Raw genomic sequence first — 20307 nt, forward strand, 5'->3', positions numbered from 1 at the left:
AGCCTCGATGGATGGCAGCCCCAACCATCTAGGCTTGCTTTTCGCTTCAGAGTCAGAGAAATAAAGGGGAACAAGGGAGAAGTGGACCATGAGAAAAGAAACTAGGAAGTGCGAAACTCCTTGCCTGACATCTAGAGAAACACGAGGCATGCTATTTCATCACGTTGAGTAAGTACATTGCATGGCTCAGAAGCCACTCGCTAACCACCCAGAGCTTGGAGAGTGATGCCTCCACCACAGGTCAGGATCCCTGGGAGCCACTGTGAAGGCTGTTCCCCTCATAGACCAGAACAAGGGAAAGAGGTCTCATTCTAAAGCTATGTGGGAAACAACTAAACCGTTTCACTACCGAGGATGACAAAGTCTGCATCTTTGTGCATTTCCACCCCATCATGGTACCCCATTATAATGATGCCAAGAGGGAAAGGGACGGTTCCAAAATGACACAAAGCCGGGACCCAGGCCTCCTCGGAGCCTTCCTCCAGGCCACGTCCCACCCCTTCCTGCAATTCATCTGGCCTTCTATGTGTGCCTCTGATTCCCGTGATACCATTGCACACATACCACAAATACGGTCTACATACACCCTAAGATGTCCCAAGGAAGTAGATTCTCCCTGGTCCCCACTATGCAGGTTGGGAATGTGGGCACTAGGGGAGACACACAATGACTGAGGACACAGAATTGGGAAAGGAGAGAGAACAAACGTCTGACTTCAGCTCTGTCTCCTGAAAGGGAGGACCCGAGTGCCAATTCCAGAGCATGGTGCCTCTGGCATTTTTGGCTCATTGTGTACAGTCCCGGGGAAGAGAGGTCAAGAGTCAAGTGAAGGGGCTGCGGACAGGGGGTGATTTTACGAAAGGCCCCAGGTATTAGAATCCTGAAAGGGTGACCTCACATCCTTCATGATAGGCCCCAACTGAATTTAGAACTCTGGTAACCAGGCACCCACTTTCAAAGGGCAACCTGCTCTCCAGCACACTTGAGTGGAGACCTTCGACAGAACACCATGTTCAGCTGTTGTCTTCCTACTTCCAGGTGCGCTGGGTCCAGGGGAGCCCAGAGCCAGAGACATTACTGCAGTTGCAGACAGCGCTTCAGCCCTCTTTTCCAAAGCTTCTGGTCATGGGGCGGGAGACACCAACAGGTAACACAAGGCAAATCTGGGCAGCCCACTGGAGAGCGGGCAACAACTGTGGTCCCACCTCAGCGGGCACACACCACTGTCCCTTACTGTGTGGGCGTCTCTCTCTCTCTCTCTCTCTCTCTCTCTGTGTGTGTGTGTGTGTGTGTGTGTGTGTTTGTAGAAGTGGGGGCAGGGGATGAGGGATATGCCCATCCTGGGCATAAGCAAGCTGCCTGGTGTTGGAGGTTGGACCCATCTGTCATGTTCATACCCCAGGTCATAGCAGGCAGGATGAAAAGGGGAGGGCTGACACAATGATAAGGCTCATGGTAGTCATGAGCCTTAGAGTTTCCTCTGGCTACCTCCTTGCTTGATGTCTTTTCAGCCATCCCTCTTAGCCTGAACTGGAGAACACGATGTCTAGTGGGGGTGTCCCCTGGTGGCAATGTTCCAGGAGGCTTCTAATGGCTCTTGGCCCTGTGTCTATGGGGCACTGCATTTTCAGAGCTGCACCCCAGAGATTGTGAATGAGCTGGCTGGGGACTTCAACGACTCCAACTCACTGGACAAGGGTCAGGTGTCCCAGGCCACCCAGGATCAGTGCTGCTCTGAGGTGAGAATAGGAAGAAGCTCCTCTACACCCAGGGCCCCCATGCCATTGTTATGGGGACAAACCTGGGGACTTCCCAGAGTGTTTCCACTTGAGTATTCCACTGGCCCCACCCCAGAGTAACCCACACCTCCGCACATATACCACCAGCTATGGGTAAGGGAAGAAGACACTCTTCACCTACGTGGGACTGGTAGAGAATAGAGTGAATGCTTTCCGTGGCATGGGGGGTAGTTGTTTGTTTTCTTTCCTCTGGTCTTGTGTTGCTTTTCACGAAGCCATGAGTATCTTGGCCTTTTCCCATGGGTTTTACCATTTTCCCTACTCATGCCAGCTAACCTGTGGAGAACCCAGCTGGGTTCTGGAGAACTGGACCACGGCCTTCTAAATCCTCATACCAGATAGGGTGATTGAACCTACAAAAGGGCCGGTGGGATCAAGCCATTCTACAGGTCTTTCTGGAATGTATCGTCTCTCAGAACACATCAAATCCTAGGAGGTCCACCAGCTCACAGGCTCTTTCCCTCTAGGTCCTCACAGTGCCCCCTAAGGGAGGTGGTCTGCCACAGTGACTCGGTCTAGCAAGGCTGCTGGAACTTGACGTGACTCAATTTGCTTGCCATTCCAGCAATGCTGCAAGGAACGGGCTCTTTAAGGGTCCTCACAGATGATTTGGGTCACTCCATCTGCCAGACTGTAGACCCAAAGAATGGGTGGAAGGCCTCCGATGCCTTCTGGCCCAGGTATCTGGCTCTGTCTTTTCAGAGCTCCACCCACGACTTCTGGCATGAGCTGCTGCAAGGCTTCAGCTACTCCATCTCCCTTGACAAGCAGCAGGGACCTCAGGCCGCCAACAACATCCAGTGCTGGTCTGGGGTGAGAACGGGCCCAGGTTCATGGCCAGCCTCAGGACCCAGAGATGATCAGGGCCAGGCCACAACCCAGACTAGACACAACTGGCTTCCCTGGGGCCTGCCAAGGAAGATGGTTTCCCCCTGAACCTTTCTGCCCCTGACAGCAACAGGCCAAACCGCATCAACATAGGCGAAATGCCATGCAGCCCATGCTTTGGACAGATCTCAGACCCAACGAGGATGATCTTGAGCAGCCTTAGAGATTCTCAGCCTCTCTTTTCTCCTCTCAACAGTAGGGCTCCTTCCTCATGACTCCATGGCATACACATACAGATCTTCATACAGGCTAGGAAGAGACAGACAAGCTATTTCTGTCCAGCTAACCGCACATGTTGAAGTCACCAGTACATTTAAGCCTAGATGGGTCCTTTGGAGGTTGGTTTTAGGTTTTCAGCCAAGAACCTTTTTTCTGGTGGGCACACAAGTCCCCCGTCGTCTTGCCCAAGTTCCCAAAGGGATGGGAGGATGCAGTCTGAGCTCCAGACCCTGCTCTTCCTGGGGCGTCACGGCGTTGAAGCTGACTATTTGCTCCCCACCCCGCCCCCTTGTCTGCCTGCTGGAAAAGGCATCATCCCTGTCCCCGGATGAGGCCTGCACGATGCTGGCGCTCAGAGAAGGCGCAGTGCAGAGATGTGGACTTTCCCGGCTGCTATCCTTCCCGGATAGAAGCCTCTCAAACGTCACCACAATGGGCTCCATCTATCAGATGTTCCGCTCAGGGGGTATAGCTCAGTGGTAGAACATTTGACTGCAGATGTTCAGCTCAGCCCAGCAGGTCCTGGATCAGCAGTTCCCTAGGTGAGTGACCACCCCATAGCCAGCACAAGGGGGAGCCTTCCGTCCTCTAGTTGTAGGTCTTGGGAATGTCACTGCACCTCCCTGAAGTTCCCTCTCCTGTCCTGAAAAGTGGAGGTGCTAAGAGGATGAACCTCGTAGGGCGACTGCAGGGAGTCATGGGAGGAAACATGGCATGCACCTCTCTGGGGCACAGCTCTGCAGAAAGGGCTGCTGGACATGCTGGGCATTTTCGCACTGAATATTTCTCTCTCCAGGGAAGACGTGTTCAGGCTCAATCCTCACAGGCCTGTGGTCCTTCTGGGTCTATAGAAAGGAAACGGAAAGCTGGCAGCTTTCCTATTGGCAAAGGACCTCTGAGAGGCCATCTGCTGGTCCTGACTGTGGTCCTTTATGTGCCCAGGTCGAGGGGACAATGGGAGCAGGCAGAGCAGCCCAAGGGCCACTCAGGATTTGCAAAGTCTTGTTTGGGATGATTTCATTCAATCATGGCTCTTAAGCACCTAGGAATGCAGGCAATCTCTAGTCACCAAGAGCAGTGAATGGGTAACGTAGAGACAATGTTGGGTCTCCATTGTCATTCCAGGGTCACATAGGCACTCTCCACATCCTAAGCACGCATGTCTAGCATTCATCAGATGGGGCATCTCTGTGACCTACTCTAGGGATGAATGGATCCACCTGTCTTGGGACCATGAGGATGCACTCTACGATCAAGGAAGAACAGATAGGTCTTTGGGTGCCAGAGGAGGTCCTGCTGCCTCCATAGAGCAGGGTGGGGGGCGACAGGAGATATTGCTGGCGAGGGAAGTTCAGAACCATGGATCTCCCTGGACTCTCTATTTCCACGGGAGAGCTTAGTGGGGCGGCTTCCTCTGAAGAAGCCAAAGAGTCCAAGAGAGGTGTGGATGGGATGCCAAGCTCTCTGGGAAGCAGAGCCCATTGTGGGCTGAGTTGGTGCCTACAACAGCCATCCCTTGGATGGTCCGTTCTTGCTCTGCCTGCCCCTATCCATATCCACCTCCACTGACCACCACAAGTGGGGCCAAGGACAGAAAGGATGGGGACCGGACTACTCACCCATCAGCCTCCCACCAAAGCCCAGACACTGGTCTGCAGGGAGGATGCATGACTGAGGGGCCAAAGGACAGACCTATGGTCAGTCCCTACCTCATCCCACGTGGTCAGCAGTCAGCAAGGACAGCTCCAGATGGGTGGCAAGTGGGCTGGCGCCATTCTGTGGGGCCCACACCGAAAGAATGGTGCTGTGGGTGTAGCGTGGGGAAGGAAAGGCCAGGTCTCTGACTCTGCTCCACATATGACTTTCCCCAGCACTCTGTGTCCCATCTTGGGAACCTGACCTGAGCAGACATGGCAGGATATCGGGCAGTCCCTGCACACTGCCCATGTGGAGGTCAAGGGGGCCTATGTGTACCTCACGTGGCATGACCGGGACATGAACACCCATGCCCTCATTCTGCTGAGGCAGCGGGAACTTCTTCAACTCACAGAGGCTGAGGCGGAGGGTAAGGGGCATTGCAAGCTGGGAAGGCCATCTGGGATGGGGCTCATGGGCTGGGTATTCCTTGAAAGGCCATGGGATACGTCCTGTTTAGGGAAAGGCACATGGAGTGTCAGTGATATGGCTGAATTGTTCCCTTTACTCCCACCCCCGTGTCGGATATGTGACGCGTTCCATCAGCTGAGCCGGCCAAAGAGCCTCCCATGGAGCGAGAGGCAACCCTGGCTCTGCATCAGCCATCACCTTCAGGGTCCGAGCCAGCCTCCCCTCCACCAGCTGCTCCAGAACTGGATCAGGGGCTCCTAGGTTACGGATGGTCGCCGGGTCCGGAGGCACAGACAGCTGGGCCATTGCCTTGCCTGGGTGTTTGCACGCCAGCTGTCTCAGGTGCCTCTGAGGACACTCCAGCCGAAGAGGCATCCTGCCAACCCAAGAAGCGGCTCAAAGAGAAGGAGCCTAACCTCCTGGACTTCCCTCCCAAACTGGTGGCAGAGCAGCTCACCTACATGGATGCGGTGAGCAGCTGGGCCCCCAGGGTAGGAGGGCAGGGCCGGCTTTTCTTCTGCTCTCCGCTGCCCTATACCTGCTTTTCCCTGATGTGGACTCCAAGGATATAGGGCCAGATTTTAGCTGCAGCCCTAACTGACCGTGGAAACCCATCAGGGTTTTTAGACCTGAGCTTTTACTGTCCAGCTGTGAACTGTGGAGAAAGACACAGAGAAGGACTGAGGCAGAGGTACCACGTAGACGGAATGAGTCAGAAGCGAGAGACCATAAATGGGAAGGCTCTGGTCCCTTGGGGGGGAGGAGGGCAGCTCCCTGTGTGCAGTCCCGTCCATGGGTCGCCCAACCATCCCCCTGGGGGCCTGAGCACCATCAACTTGGCTTAGGCAGCTAATGTGTCCTCAAGGACAGGCTAGACACGGAAAGCCATGCTTTCAGCTACCAGGTGACAATGGGCACCTGAAAGGGGACAGGGATCGCAAGGATGAGCATTTGGAGGAAAGGTGCCCCCTTGGGAGCACCACCTGGAGCGGCCCCCTGGACATGGAATGATCAGGGTGTACATGCCTTCCTCCCTTCCCTTGCCTCACTTGGCTCCTGGCATCTGCACTGGCTTCCCTCAGAGAAGATGGGCATGAAATCTAGGCTCTCTAAGCAGGCTCCGGCCACATTCGCAGCCTCCTGAGCTCCAGCTCTGACCTGGGACCCCTCCCGAGAACATGAGTCTTGCATGGGCAAACGTGTGGGGCTCAACAAACCTCCCTCTGTCCCTAGGAGCTGTTCAAGAAGGTGGTGCCCCATCAGTGCCTGGGCTCCGTCTGGTCTCGGAGGAACAGGCCTGGCAACGAATACCTGGTACCCACAGTCCAGGCCACCATCACCCAGTTCAATGCTGTGGCCAGCTGCATCGTCACCACGTGCCTTGGCGACCCAAGCATGACATCTCGGGACAGGGCCATGGTGGTGGGCGACTGGATCCGGGTGTCCAAGGTATGCTGTGGGAGGCCCAGCTCCCTGAGGCTCTCCTGAGCATTGGGAACGGCTCTTCTGTCTTGCTCCCTTCTCAGGGCTGAAGGCCCTGCTCTAAGACCTGTGGTCCCTAGGCTCTTCCTCCCGGGGGCATGGCCCAACGTTGGGACGCTCAGTTCCTATGTGACTCGTCCTTTGCAGTGAGGGAAAATCCTCCCTCTTGCCAGCAGTGTTCCACTTTAGGGCTGACCTGTGCCCTTCTGCAGCTCCCTGGACATCAGCTTCATCTGTGGGGGAGCCCTAAACCAAGGGGGCCACTAAAGCTCTCGAGCATCTAGGGCTCCTGCTCTCCCACTGACAGCTCCTTCTCTTCCCTCCCCCAGGCCTGTCAGAACCTAGGGAACTACTCCTCCCTGCGTGCCATCCTGGCGGCTCTGCAGAGTGCCTCCATTCACCGCCTGCAGAGGACATGGGACAACGTTTCCAGGTGAGGAGGCTTCTCTACAGGGAGGGACCAGGGTGGAGGCAGGATCTCCCACAGGCCTGTCCTTTGCCACCCTCAGTCAGCTAGGACCTCCTGGGAGGCAGCAAACCGTGACCAAAGGACCTGGGCCCGGGGCTGCTCCTCTCAGCCTTTCTGGGGAACAAGTCACCATGCCTCCTGCTTGAGAAATCCAATGTCCTCCTTGCCCCACCCTGACCTCAGCTGAATTCCATCTTTCCACGTGGTGACTTGGCAGCCACTGAAGCCTCTGCCCATGGTTCAGCCAGAACCGCACCCAAACCGAGCTGTTCAACTAAGGTGGGAAGGGACGCCCAGGAGGACGCCCAGGAGAACTCCCTCCCATGTCCTACGAAGACCCCAGTGCTCAGAGAAGCCCAGAGCAAACCCTCAGCCAGCCCTGTGGACATGTGGGGGTTCTCCAAGAAAAGGGACTCACACTCTACCCTGCCACGTTAAGCCTCCCCTGAGCCTAACTTCTTTCCCTCTCTTCAGGAAGAGCTTCCGAACATTCCAAAAGCTCTGCAGAGAAGGCAACCCCCAGGGCAGGGAACTACTCATCAAGGTAGCACGGGAGGTACAGGGCTCGAAGGACAGGAGAGGGGTGTGAAGAGGCATGATCATGTGTGGATGAAGTAGGGAATGGCCTGAAGCTTTCCTCAGGGAGCAGAAGCCTTTGGCATGAATGTGCTGACAGCCTGGGCTGAAGATTCCCCGTGGGGCTGGGACAAGTGGGTGCTGCCCATCCAGACACCCTAGGCTAGATTTCAGGTCTCTCGGTGTCGATCGAGATGGTCCACATGGGGACCTTCAGGAATGCGGACAGCCCAGAGGACAGGCCCCTGCTCACAGATGGGATGGGGATGGGTTGTGGGCCACAAAAAATGATGATCTTAAGAGGATCCTGAGTTCTCAGGAGACCACAGGAGGTAGGAGGAGTTCCCCCTTCTGCCTAAGGGAAAACAGACTCAGGGAGGCCAGGCTCCAAGCACCAGGTCCCCCATGGACTGAATGGAATGAATGGAATGAATGGGCTAGGTGAGATTGTTCTAGAAGGACTCATGGCATGCTTCAGGAGAATGGAGCGTCAGTATCAGCAGACGTAGGTCGCATGTCTAGGTTCTTAAGTCAAAGACGTTGGGTGCAAGGGGACTGAAGCTATTCTGCTCTAAAGGATCTTGTCCTTGGCCCTCTAGAAGCGGCCCTCGAATAAACTTGCCAGCCTGGTGAGGCAGCTGCAGAGAGCGTGGTAGGGGCTGCCGAAGAAGGTAAGAGTGCGTGAGGGACAGGGCCTCCAAGCGGAGAGGGGCTCCTCCCTGAGGGCTAGAAGCGTCTAGGTCAGGACAGGTGGGAACTGCGACTCCAGCTCCACCTCTTGCCGCCACAGTTGCTCAATGTCTTCTTTCCCGGTGACCAGGAGGAAGTAGTCTAGCAGGCTGGGTAGACAATGGATTTGGGGCTGGGGAGGGGCCCAGGGCTCCATAGCCAGAGATTTTTTGAATTTCAAAAAGCAGGCCCTGGAGGGGGTTAGGAGGAGTCTGATGTTCTGGGAGGGTGAGGGGAAAGCCAATCGAGGGGAAGCAACTAAGGGTCCTAGGCTCTTTTCCATGTGGGAATGTGGGGTGGGCCAGGATGCTGAAGTCTTTTCGGGGAGGGCCCCTGTGGGCACCAGAGTGCAGGGACTCATCCCAAACCTACCCCTCATGACACAGGGTGTCGTCCCATACCTTGGCACTTTCCTCACTAATCTGGTGGAGTTGGATACAGCAGTGGAGGACTACCTGGAGGTGGGTGAGCCTGAGGATTGTGGAGGAGGGACCAGAGTCCTGAGGACAGGGAGCAGAGAGTCCCCGGACTGAGCTCTGAGCTCTGCGTCCTTCAGAGTCCTTCCTTCCCCACAGCCTCACAGCCGCCCCTTGGAACTGGGGTCTCTTGCTCATCTCAGTGCTGAGGGAAGGGAATCTGCACCCAGACGGGTGGCCCAAGACTGAGGAAGCACCAGGGCATCCTGAAGGTGAAGCTGCATGCGTTCTGTGTGCATGGGCTGCAGCCTCGCCTGCAGAGCTTGCCTGTCGGGGACAGTGAAGTCAGGACCCTGCACATCAGCCACACTTCAGGAGCCCAGCAGGCCCTGCCTGCCTGAGGCGTCTGCTGCTCCCTTCAATCACCACAGAGTGTTGTGCTGCAGGGTGCCGACCTGGAGCCCTTTCACCAGCCCCCAGTCTTCCTTCCTCTGGACCCCAGGGCTTGCCCTAAACCCATTCTCATTGTGTGTGTGGCTTGGCAGCCCCCTCCTGGGTCCTGGCCTACGCGCAGCCTCAGAAGGGGTGGGTGTAAGGTGCTAGGACTGACCGGGGGCCTCTTTCTGAAGCACAATGGTTGTCTGCTTTCCAGGGCAATGAGATCAACCACCGCAAATTGAATAAGGTGAGCATACGTAGCCCTGGCTATAGGGAAGGGCAGACAGCCCCTATCAGAGACGCTCCTGGGAAGAACATTCCTTGGCTCCATCCACTCCCCTCCGTCTCCCATTTCCTGGGACAGGTGGCTAAGAATGAAGTGCAAGACCCATCGAGTCAGTCAGTAGGGATCCAGAAGGGCATCAAGGAGAACGTCTCTTGATGGAGGAGTGGCTAATTCTACCAGCCTCTGAGAACAGTTTGGGACCAGACGAAGTTGCATGCAGGATGGTGGTCATGTGTGCCAAGACCCAGGACCCATCCCCTGTCCCGCTGATCGGCCCTCATCTGGCCCTGTAGCTTCCCCACCCAGGCTCGGGGTGCATTCTGTGCCTCTCTCCCGGCCCAGGAATACCGAGTCCTCCCGGACATCATGCTGCTCCAGGCGGCGGCAGAGAATTACTGCCTAGAGCCCCAGCATCCATTCACGGCCTGGTTCTGGGCTGTGGAGCGGCTGAGCGAGGATGACAGGTGAGGCCCATTCAGAAGCTAGGTGAGGCAACGTCGGGGTAGACTCTTTCTCCTGGCCCCACCTGGGATCCCTCTTCTAGGGCTCCCTGGGTGGCCAGACACCAGCTGTGGGAAAACCCTGGGAGGGACTCCTGAATGCCAGCTGCTGCTCAACTCACAGGTGTCCCTCTGTCCTTAGCTACAACCTGTCATGCCAGCTGGAGCCGCGGTCCTAATTGGCCAGCAGAACATAAGCACCAGGACAACTGGCTACAGACACCATCAGACCTGATCCCGTGCACACTGGATGAGCCAAGGATTGCCCCTCGGCCCCTGGGGTACTTGTGGTGCACGAGCCCCATACGCTGCTCAACACCCCTTCCTCTCCCCTACAGAATTATTTGTTCAAGAGGGGACAATATTTACTATAATTAAAGGGTTGTTATTTAACAATAACAACATCAACAAAAAGGAATGAGTACCCTTGGGATTAAAGTTTTCTTACCAAAATAATAATAATAATAATAATAATAATAATAATAATAATAATAAAGTTTTTTATTTTCTCCTCTTCCTGCCCACGTGTGTGTTTGGTTCTTTTATTTCCTACGGTAATGTACAACGTGTACAGACTCTCTTATTCATTCCTGAACCCAGAAATCTTACAGAGTCAGCAGCTATTCAATGGGGCAGATAGGAGAGGAGCCAGCCCTCCTCACTACCTACTGGTGGCACCTCCAAATCCTGTTTCCTCAGAGGGCAGGTTCATTTCTGTGTCAGGCATCTGGGCAAACAGCAGAGACAGCCTTCAGGACCCCTGAGATGGAGACGTTGCAGGTCCTTCCACAGGAAGGCAACAAACCCTGACCAGGAAAGAAGGGCAGGCAGGATATCCCGTCCTCAGTTTCCCTTTAGGCTCTCCAGGTTCACCCTTTACCAAGACTGGAATCCCCTTTGGATCCTTATCCAGGATCTCTGGATTCCTTTTCCCTGCTTCTTTTGGGTGAGGCTGGAGAAAAACTGAAGAAACTGAGAGGTGTCCCTGGCTCTATTCACATCTATGCTGGCCTAGGAGCTAGGATGGCCAGCAATCCTGCATTTCCTTATGCTGTTCTTGGCAAGGCCGTGGTGCCCTTCAGGCCCCTGACCCTCTTGGAAGCCAGTGCTCCCTGGATGGGGCCTGATGGAGCAGAGATTGGTTCTCCCTTGCCAGGATAAAGGTTCAGATCCTTGACCAGAGAACCCCCACACTCTCCTGGCTGGCCAAGGGCACTGTCAGGTCCAGGTGCTTCGGAAGTCCCTGGTCTCCATCATCCACCAGGTGACACAAACATGTTCCACTCACTTGTCTGAACTGGGGAACTCCCCTGACCTGGTAGACGAACACACAGATGGAATGTGAGCAGGGGAGAAACATCTATCATGCAAATAGATGTGAAATGAAGCAAGGGTAGGAATCCTTCTCTCCAGACTCTACAGACTCAGAACCAAAGGGGGGAGGTACGAAGCCACAGAGAAGGACACTACTTCCTCACAAGGGAGGCCATGTAATAGGAGAGAACATCTCGAAATATGTAGACACGCACCATAGGAGCACCCAAAGTCATCCAACAGTGCATAACAAACATAAAGTAACCTTTGGCAGCAATACCATGCAGTGGGGGCCTCTAACACCCCACATCTACTAATGGACACATGATCTGAACTGAAAATCAACAAGGAATCTATGGCTTTGAGGGATGTACCCATTTGAACATGTAGATGCAGAACCTTCCACCCTGAAACAGCAGAATTTGCAGTGCTTTCCAGTGCACATGGAACATTCTCCAGAGTAGATCACACATTAGGGCACAAACCAAGTCTCAACAAACTCCAAAAGATGGATATCATCCCACGCATCTTTTCTCAGCACGATGTTATGGAATGCCAAATGAACCCTAGGAGCAACCCTGGAGAGACCACGAATCCATGGAGGTTCCATTACATGCTACCCAACCAACACTGGGTCAACCCAGAATCCAAAGAGGACATCCAAAATTACATGGAAGCAAAAGGACAAGCCAAGGGTCCCCAACTTTGCAGATACAGCACCAGGGAATCTAAGAAGACAGGATCCAGCACCACAAGAAAAATCCCCAATACCATCAGCTGACACATAAGGACCTAGGCAAAACCCAACACAGAGCTCCTGAGCAGTCGCTCAGCCTGGGCGAGTTGGAGCTCCTGCTGTTGGGTGCAGGCTTAGCTTCCATCTCAACTCTAAGTCCCAGCCTGGGGGGTGTTCTTTCCTCTCTTCCAGAACCATCCCCACCAGGGCCACTGGGGAATCAACCCTTCAGGGGGTTCTCGGCAGAGAGAAATGGCCCAAAGGGCCCAGGAGACAACCACCCTTTCCCCGCTGGTGCATCAACGTGGCCAATTTGCGTTCCCTCTGTGGAACATTCCACAGTGCTTTTGGGGGGACGACCCTCTCAGGCTCTGATGCCCAGGGTTTCTTGGCAAAGGGCAGATTCCGACTGAGTACCCCTGGGAGGGACCTGACACTCTGCACTTCCAGCATGCTCGCAGCTAATGCCCCAGCCACCTGTCCCCAGAGCACACGGAGAGGCAACTTGCCAGCGGACCAGTGGACAAAACGTCCTCCCTTTCACCACCAGGAAGAGATCAATCTGCAACAGTCTGGCAGCCACAAAGAGGTGTTTGATTGTCAGGAAGATCAACAGCCAGGCAGGGTTTGGTCCAACCCCACAGGCCTCTCCTCCTCTTCTCCTCCAGAGTATAGGGAGGCAGGATGGCAGGAAAGACAGTTTGTTCAGTGGAAGCGAAATCCTGAGCTTGAGTCCCTTTCTCCCTAATAGCCTGGGCCCTCCTAGGCTGCTTCCACTGTGGCCTCTGTGGAAGGCCATTCGAAACACCAGTGCTGGCTTCCCAAGTTCCGGGATACTGGGCAGAAAGCGATGGAACACAAGGGAGTCCCAGGGAAGTGACAACGGGTTTGGTCATGAAACCTTGAAGCTGTCAAAGACCATCTCTTGCCCTATGTTCCCTTGGTCAGAAACCTTTCATCAACCACTCAGAGGAGAGACAGGCAGGTACAGAGCCAGGATGGGGAACCCTGGGAGCCACTGTGGACCGAACCTGGTGGTCTCTTCACCACAATTCACACAGACCAAGATACAGACGGAAGACTTAACATCCGTGGGTGTTTTGTTAGCATAGGCTTTGATTCATGGGTCACTTTTCAGAAACTGAAAAGAATAAAGGGAATCAGGAAAGAGAGGTGATCAAAAACACTGGCTCAAATATAGGGAACATACTGGTGGGAACCAGGTGAGTGGATGGGTGGAAGAGGGTCTGGGGATCAAGAAGACACTTATTGTGCTGAGCACTGAGTCACATACAGAACTCCTGAATCCCTACTCTTCAACTGAAATGACGAAAATACTGTACATCCATTAGACTGTATTTTCAAAATTGTCTTTGAAAGGTGGGTATTTGGAGATCAAAGATGAGATTACGCTCTGAGAGTTTCCCAATCAGGTCTCCTCAGGCTGTACTTGAATGCACATTAAAGATCAATGAAAGAGCCCAAAGACAAAAGTGACGTCTGTTGATATGGAAAGGCCAGTGCCCACCTCTGTGAGCACAGAAAAAACACACCTTCCTTTGATATTGGCTGTTGTAAAAGCATTTCACCCACCTCCCCTTGGAGCTACACTCCTCTGGTATTTCCATTCTACTTGGTTGTGTGTCTTCAATCAGTAGTTGTTGAATTATTGCTATCCCATGTTTGGTGGAATAAACCAAAGCTGGCTATTTCTAGCCCCTGGAAGATTCGACCTGGACGGCCTTCTGGAAAACACTGTACAACTGGATCTCTCATCGTCTTCCAGAGAAGGAAAGGGAGGCCCCACAAGGGCACCAGTGGAACAGGAACACAGAGGAGGTTCTCCTGACACCGGCTTCAGGATCCCAACTCCCTGGGCAAGAGTGAAGGACCCCCGTTCCTCCAGACACAATGGACACATCACTGGAATGGGTCATTTCCCAAGAAAAGCGAAATGCGGTCAATTTGGAAAGGTACACAATAACCTCACTGAACGAAATCCCACTGGGATCCCCTGCCCTGTATCTTAAGTTCCACCTATGAGTGAAGCCATTTGATAATCACAGGGGAAGGAAGGGAGAACTGAATGGGAAACCACCAGAGAGGGAGAAAATTATGAGAGACTCTTCCCTAAGAAATAAGCAGAGTGTTGCTGGAGGGTAGGTAGTAGGGTATGGACATTCCGGGCAGAAGATTAAGGAGGGAAGGAGGGCATGTGATGGGATGTGCCCTGGGGGTGTTACAGAACTGATGAATAACTGGGCACTACCTCGGAAGCTAATGAGGTACTGCATGGTGGCTTAATGACTTTCCACAACAACAACAAAATACAATCCAAGGTTCTGTGTTTTCTTGATTTTCAGTGTGGAAAATACGGGATGATTTATTTTCTTCCCTCAAGCAAGGAAATGACATAGCCTATTCACTAGGAGGCAATTCTCAGGACATTCTACCTTTTTCAGACCTAAAGAGGTTTTCAAACAGGCTTTCACCAGTGGCAGTCCTCATGCCCTTCTAGTCTTTTCGGAGCACTCTTGACAAGGGGGCAAACCCTTTTTTCTTCAAGGTGACTCACCCCAATCATGTAATATCCCTGCATGCCACAGGTGCACCCCCTCCATCCTTTCCAAGGGCCTCACTACAAGTTTTCCAGAAAGGTGGCATGAATACTAGTGGCCAGAAGGTAGATGCTGGATGACATCCATCCCTTTGTTCACTTGTGGGATGACTAGGGGCAGGGTCTCCATCTCAGTCATGGACGTGCGAGAGCTCTCCAGATCCCCTTCAGACATGGCCCTGCCCTCTCTCCCATAGAAGAACCTGCAGAACTATGTGACCATGAACTGGGAACACACAACAGGGGTACAAATGTCTTACCTGAATTCAGCTCAGCATGGCAATGACAGACTGGTCCCTCTTGGAGGTTGCTCCCAGTGTCCTTGAGGCATTCGAACCCCTTCTTGGCGACTGACTCCAGACAGTGTCTCACATGTCACTGTGGCTCACGATAGAGGGATGACAAGTTCCTCGGAGACAGGTGTCACCACACCACAATCATCACCTTTTGTCGTGAAAGAAGTCTATGTCCCTCAGCGGATTAAGAAACCCTTCAAACAGGACTGGAGCAGGGTGCAATAAAAGGCCCCCTTTGAAGAAGGGCTCAGCTTGGGGACATGTCCAGTCCTATGTCCCACTGCTGCCATCACCACACACAGTGGTGCCCAAAACGGGCAGGGTACATTTCCAGTACACGGCTCCTGCTCGCCCACCGTACCTATTCCTATCATCGCGCCATTGCATCTGATCAGGACCCCAGCATCAGGCCTGTGTGTCTCCAGTACCTGCTGCTGCCTGCCTCCACCTACGATCCTTTTTCATCTCTGAATTCCGAGCTCCGCAGCAACCGTCTTCCTCAGCTTCACAAAACAGAATTGGGCAATGATTTCATGGATACAACCTGCAAGGCACAGGATGGAAAAGAAAAGGAAACTCACACACTGGACATTCAGAATACTTAAAATCTTTGTGACTTGAATGACATTATCAACCAAGGGAAAGCACAGTCCAGAAGTCGGGAGAGCATGTTTGCAAACCATGGATCTGACAGGGCTCAATACCCACAATATCTAGAGATCCCATAAACTCAACAACACCAGAATAAATTAAATAAATAAAACAATAAAACAATAAATAAAATGTGATGTGCGAATGTACATAAGTGAAAGAGAAATAACCTGGAAGCTATACACATGGAAGGAAATGGGAAGGATACTTCCTAGCACTAATATTTCAGGAAATCCTAATTATAACAAGCAATGAGATACCATTTCATAGCCATGATGTTGACTCGCCATGGGTACTGGCTGGGGGAATACTTAGAATACTCGAAAAGTTCTAGTGTTGGCCAAGATGCAGAGAAGTTGGAACCATGTTTTTTGTGTGTGATAGGAATATTAAGGGCATTGTTTTGGTATTAGTAAGACAGTCCTTCATAAAAATCAAATTTCAAAATGCCATGTGTTTTAGTCATTGCACTTCTGCAGTAGATAACCAAATTAATGGACAGGGTAGTCTTGAAGATTTATCTGAGCACACCTTTTCATGCCAACCTTGTTCCTAAAAGCTAATCCATGAACACAATCCAAGTATCTGTCCAGGGAGGAAAAGATGTATATACAGTCATTGGGATAGTATTCATTCTGTAAAGAGGAAGAAAACATTGGTATGCCCCACCATATGGGCGAATGTTGAGGATAGTATGCTAAGTGAAAGTAGTATTCATGAAAATACCAACTTTGACTCCACTCTTAGGACCTACCTAAGATAGATTCCTAAGGACAGAAAGTAGAATGGTGTTTGCCAAGGGCTGGACGGAGGCGCTCATGGGAAGAGTCAGAGTCATGATAAAGAGCTTTAGATGGACAAGATGCAAGGAAATGGGAAGGTGGGTTCCAGGGAGCTTGGACAAAGATATTACTGCTTTCACGATATTTAGAATGTACTCCTTGAACTTCATGGACTTCATGACCTACCAATAAATTACACTGGAAAGTGTAATTTGCTAAGATGGTGAAATGAACACAGGACCATTTCATCTGACCATTTATACCCTTCCAGGTAGGTCCTATCTCAGCCATTTGACTTCATCCATTTTCCTTGAGACAACATGGAGCAAACAAAATGTTGTCCTTCTGTGCCGTTTTCAAGGTTTTTAAAATCAGAATTGCCCCAAACAGGACAACTTTATGCGAGAAGGTAATTTTCAGAGTTAATGTCTTGAGACATTTTATTCCTTGATCATGTTTTGAAACAAAACCCAAATTGAACATTCTACTTCATCTACTTGAATTTTCATTCACTGATTTTTCAACTCAGAACCCAGTGTTGATGCAGGTGTCCTGGATGTTACTATGCCTATCATAACCTATCGACTTTAGGTTCTTCTGTTTTCAGTTTGGTTTATGTGTCATTCCTTTGCTAAGTCAACTTTCCTGAGGCTCATTATGAATGGTAAAATATCCTTGGCCCCAGTTGTATTGAAGGAATTGACACTGAGCACCATCTCAGCTACACAACACAATGATTTAATTTTCCTAGGCCCTAAAAGGATGACCAGAATAAGTTGAGTTGACCACCATCACCTCTTAGAGATACAAAGAGAAAGGAAAGAGCAAATAAAGGAAAGGTTCTTCTTTGTGTGAGGAGATCTCTCCAGTTGGCCTCTCTTAACACCTCTCAAATACACCATAGAGCAGTATGAACTGTAGTTATAAGGTTGTACATGACATCCCTCTTATATCTTTCTCTTACAACTTGAAGTTTGTAGCTCTCCATGATTCACTCAATCCCTGCCCCACCCTCTGCCCTTTGATTCTGGCTCCTTCAATCTGAAGGCTTTTGCTGAGTTTGCTTTTCTCCTTTTCTCTTCTTGGTTTCAGATTCCACATAGAAGGGGAAAATATATCTTTTTTTGTAGTATCTTTCTATATCTCTATCCCTGTATACACTTAGTTTTTGGCCTTCCTCTCACTTATTTTCACATGGCTTAAAAGTCCAGGTTTCATCACATTTGTCATGATTTCCTTTCCTATGAATAAATAATATCCTAATATAGATTTAAACTCCTCTTTACCCTGTCAACACTAATGGGCATGGTTGTTTACAGTGTCTTGCCTGTTGTAATTAATGCTTGATGATTAAGAAGAAGAAGAAGAAGAAGAAGAAGAAGAAGAAGAAATAGAAGAAGAAGAAGAAATAGAAGAAGAAGAAGAAATAGAAGAAGAAATAATTGTCTTTGAATATGGAGGTGAAGAGAGGAAACTTTTCTCGTATTTATATGTAAAGGTGCAGTGTGTTGCTTCAAAATCCATCATTCTCTCTCAGAAGTCTAGGATAAAGGTGAAATAAGACCAAAGATCAGTCCAACGTTCTGCAGAAACAAGGAAATCTACGATAGTTCTATAGATAACAGTCTATGTCATTGGATAACATTAGTTAGTGGCAACATAACTGTACATATATAATACTCTTTGTTACAGGTCGAAGTGTGTCCCTCCAAAAAAAGATATGTAGGAGTCCTGGGCGCCTGGGTGGCTCAGTCAGTTAAGCATCTGCCTTCAGCTCAGGTCATGATTCCAGGGTCTTGGTTGAAGCCCCGCATTGGGCTTTCTGCTAAGTGGGGAGCCTGCTTCCCCCCCTCTCTCTCTGCCCCTCCCCACTGCACATAATTGCTCTCAGATAAATAAAATCTTTAAAACAAAGAGAAAGGATATATTGGAGTCATTACCCACAATACCTCAGGATATGACCTTATTTGGAGATAGTTTTTTTTTTTTTTCAATTTATTTATTTTGTGAAAAACATTATTCATTATCTTTTCACCACACCCAGTGCTCCATGTAAGCCGTGACCTCTACAATACCCACCACCTGGTACCCCAACGTCCCTCACCGCCGCCTCTTCAAACCCCTCAGATTGTTTTTCAGAGTGCATAGTCTTTCATGGTTCACCTCCCCTTCCAATTCACCCAAATTCCCTACTCCTCTCTAACGCCCCTTGTCCTCCATGCTATTTGTTATGCTCCACAAATAAGTGAAACCATATGATAATTGACTCTCTCTGCTTGACTGATTTCACTCAGCATAATCTCTTCCAGTTCCATCCATGTTGCTACAAAAGTTGGGTATTCATCCTTTCTGATGGAGGCATAATACTCCATAGTGTATATGGACCACATCTTCCTTATCCATTCATCCGTTGAAGGGCATCTTTGTTCTCTCCATAGTTTGGCGACTGTGGCCATTGCTGCTATAAACATAGGGGTACAGATGGCCCTTCTTTTCACGACATCTGTATCTTTGGGGTAAATACCCAGGAGTGCAATTGCAGGGTCGTAGGGAAGCTCTATTTTTAATTTCTTGAGGAATCTCCACACTGTTCTCCAAAGAGGCTGCACCAACTTGCATTCCCACCAACAGCGGAAGAGGGTTCCCCTTTCTCCACATCCTCTCCAACACATGTTGTTTCCTGTTTTGTTAATTTTGGCCATTCTAACTGGTGTAAGGTGATATCTCAATGTGGTTTTAATTTGAATCTCCCTGAGGGCTAATGATGATGAGCATTTTTTCATGTGTCTGATAGCCATTTGTATGTCTTGATTGGAGAAGTGTCTGTTCATATCTTCTGCCCATTTTTTGATGTGTTTGTCTGTTTCGTGTGGGTTGAGTTTGAGGAGTTCATTATAGATCCTGGATATCAACCTTTTGTCTGTATTGTCATTTGCAAATATCTTCTCCCATTCCGTGGGTTGCCTCTTTGTTTTTTTTGACTGTTTCCTTTACTGTGCAGAAGCTTTTCATTTTGATGAAGTCCCAGAAGTTTATTTTTGCTTTTGTTTCCTTTGACTTTGGAGACGTATCTTGAAAGAAGTTGCTGTGGCTGATATCAAAGAGATTACTGCCTATGTACTCCTCTAGGATTCTGATGGATGCAGAAAAAGCATTTGACAAAATCCAGCATCCGTTCCTGATTAAAACGCTTCAAAGTATAGGGATAGAGGGAACATTTCTGAACCTCATCAAATCTATCTATGAAAGACCCACAGCAAATATCATCCTCAATGGGAAAAAGATTGCAGCCTTCCCATTGAGATCAGGAACAAGTCAAGGATGCCCACTTTCACCACTCTTGTTCAACATAGTATTAGAAGTCCTAGCAACAGCAATCAGACAACAGAGAGAAATAAAAGGTATCCAAATTGGTAATGAAGAAGTCAAACTCTCTCTCTTCGCAGATGACATGATTCTTTATATGGAAAACCCAAAAGACTCCACCCGCAAACTACTAGAACTCATACAGCAATTCAGCAACGTGGCAGGATACAAAGTCAATGTGCAGAAATCAGTGGCTTTCTTATACACTAACAATTAAAATACAGAAAGGGAAATTAGAGAATCGATTCCATTTACTATAGCACCAAGAACCATAAGATACCTGGGAATAAACCTAACTAAAGAGGTAAAGGATCTGTACTTGAGGAACTATAGAACACTCATGAAAGAAATTGAAGAAGACACAAATAGATGGAAGATCATTCCATGCTCTTGGATCGGAAGAATAAACATCGTTAAAATGTCTATACTGCCTAGAGCAATCTTTACTTTTAATGCCATTCCGATCAAAATTCCACCGGCATTCTTCAAAGAGCTGGAGCAAATAATCCTAAAATTTGTATGGAATCAGAAGAGACCCCGAATCACTAAGGAAATGTTGAAAAACAAAAATAAAGCTGGCGGCATCACCTTACCTGATTTCAAGCTTTATTACAAAGCTGTGATCACCAAGACAGCA

Source organism: Neovison vison, chromosome 1 (genome assembly GCF_020171115.1).
Source record: "Neovison vison isolate M4711 chromosome 1, ASM_NN_V1, whole genome shotgun sequence".
NCBI classification, from domain to species: domain Eukaryota; kingdom Metazoa; phylum Chordata; class Mammalia; order Carnivora; family Mustelidae; genus Neogale; species Neogale vison.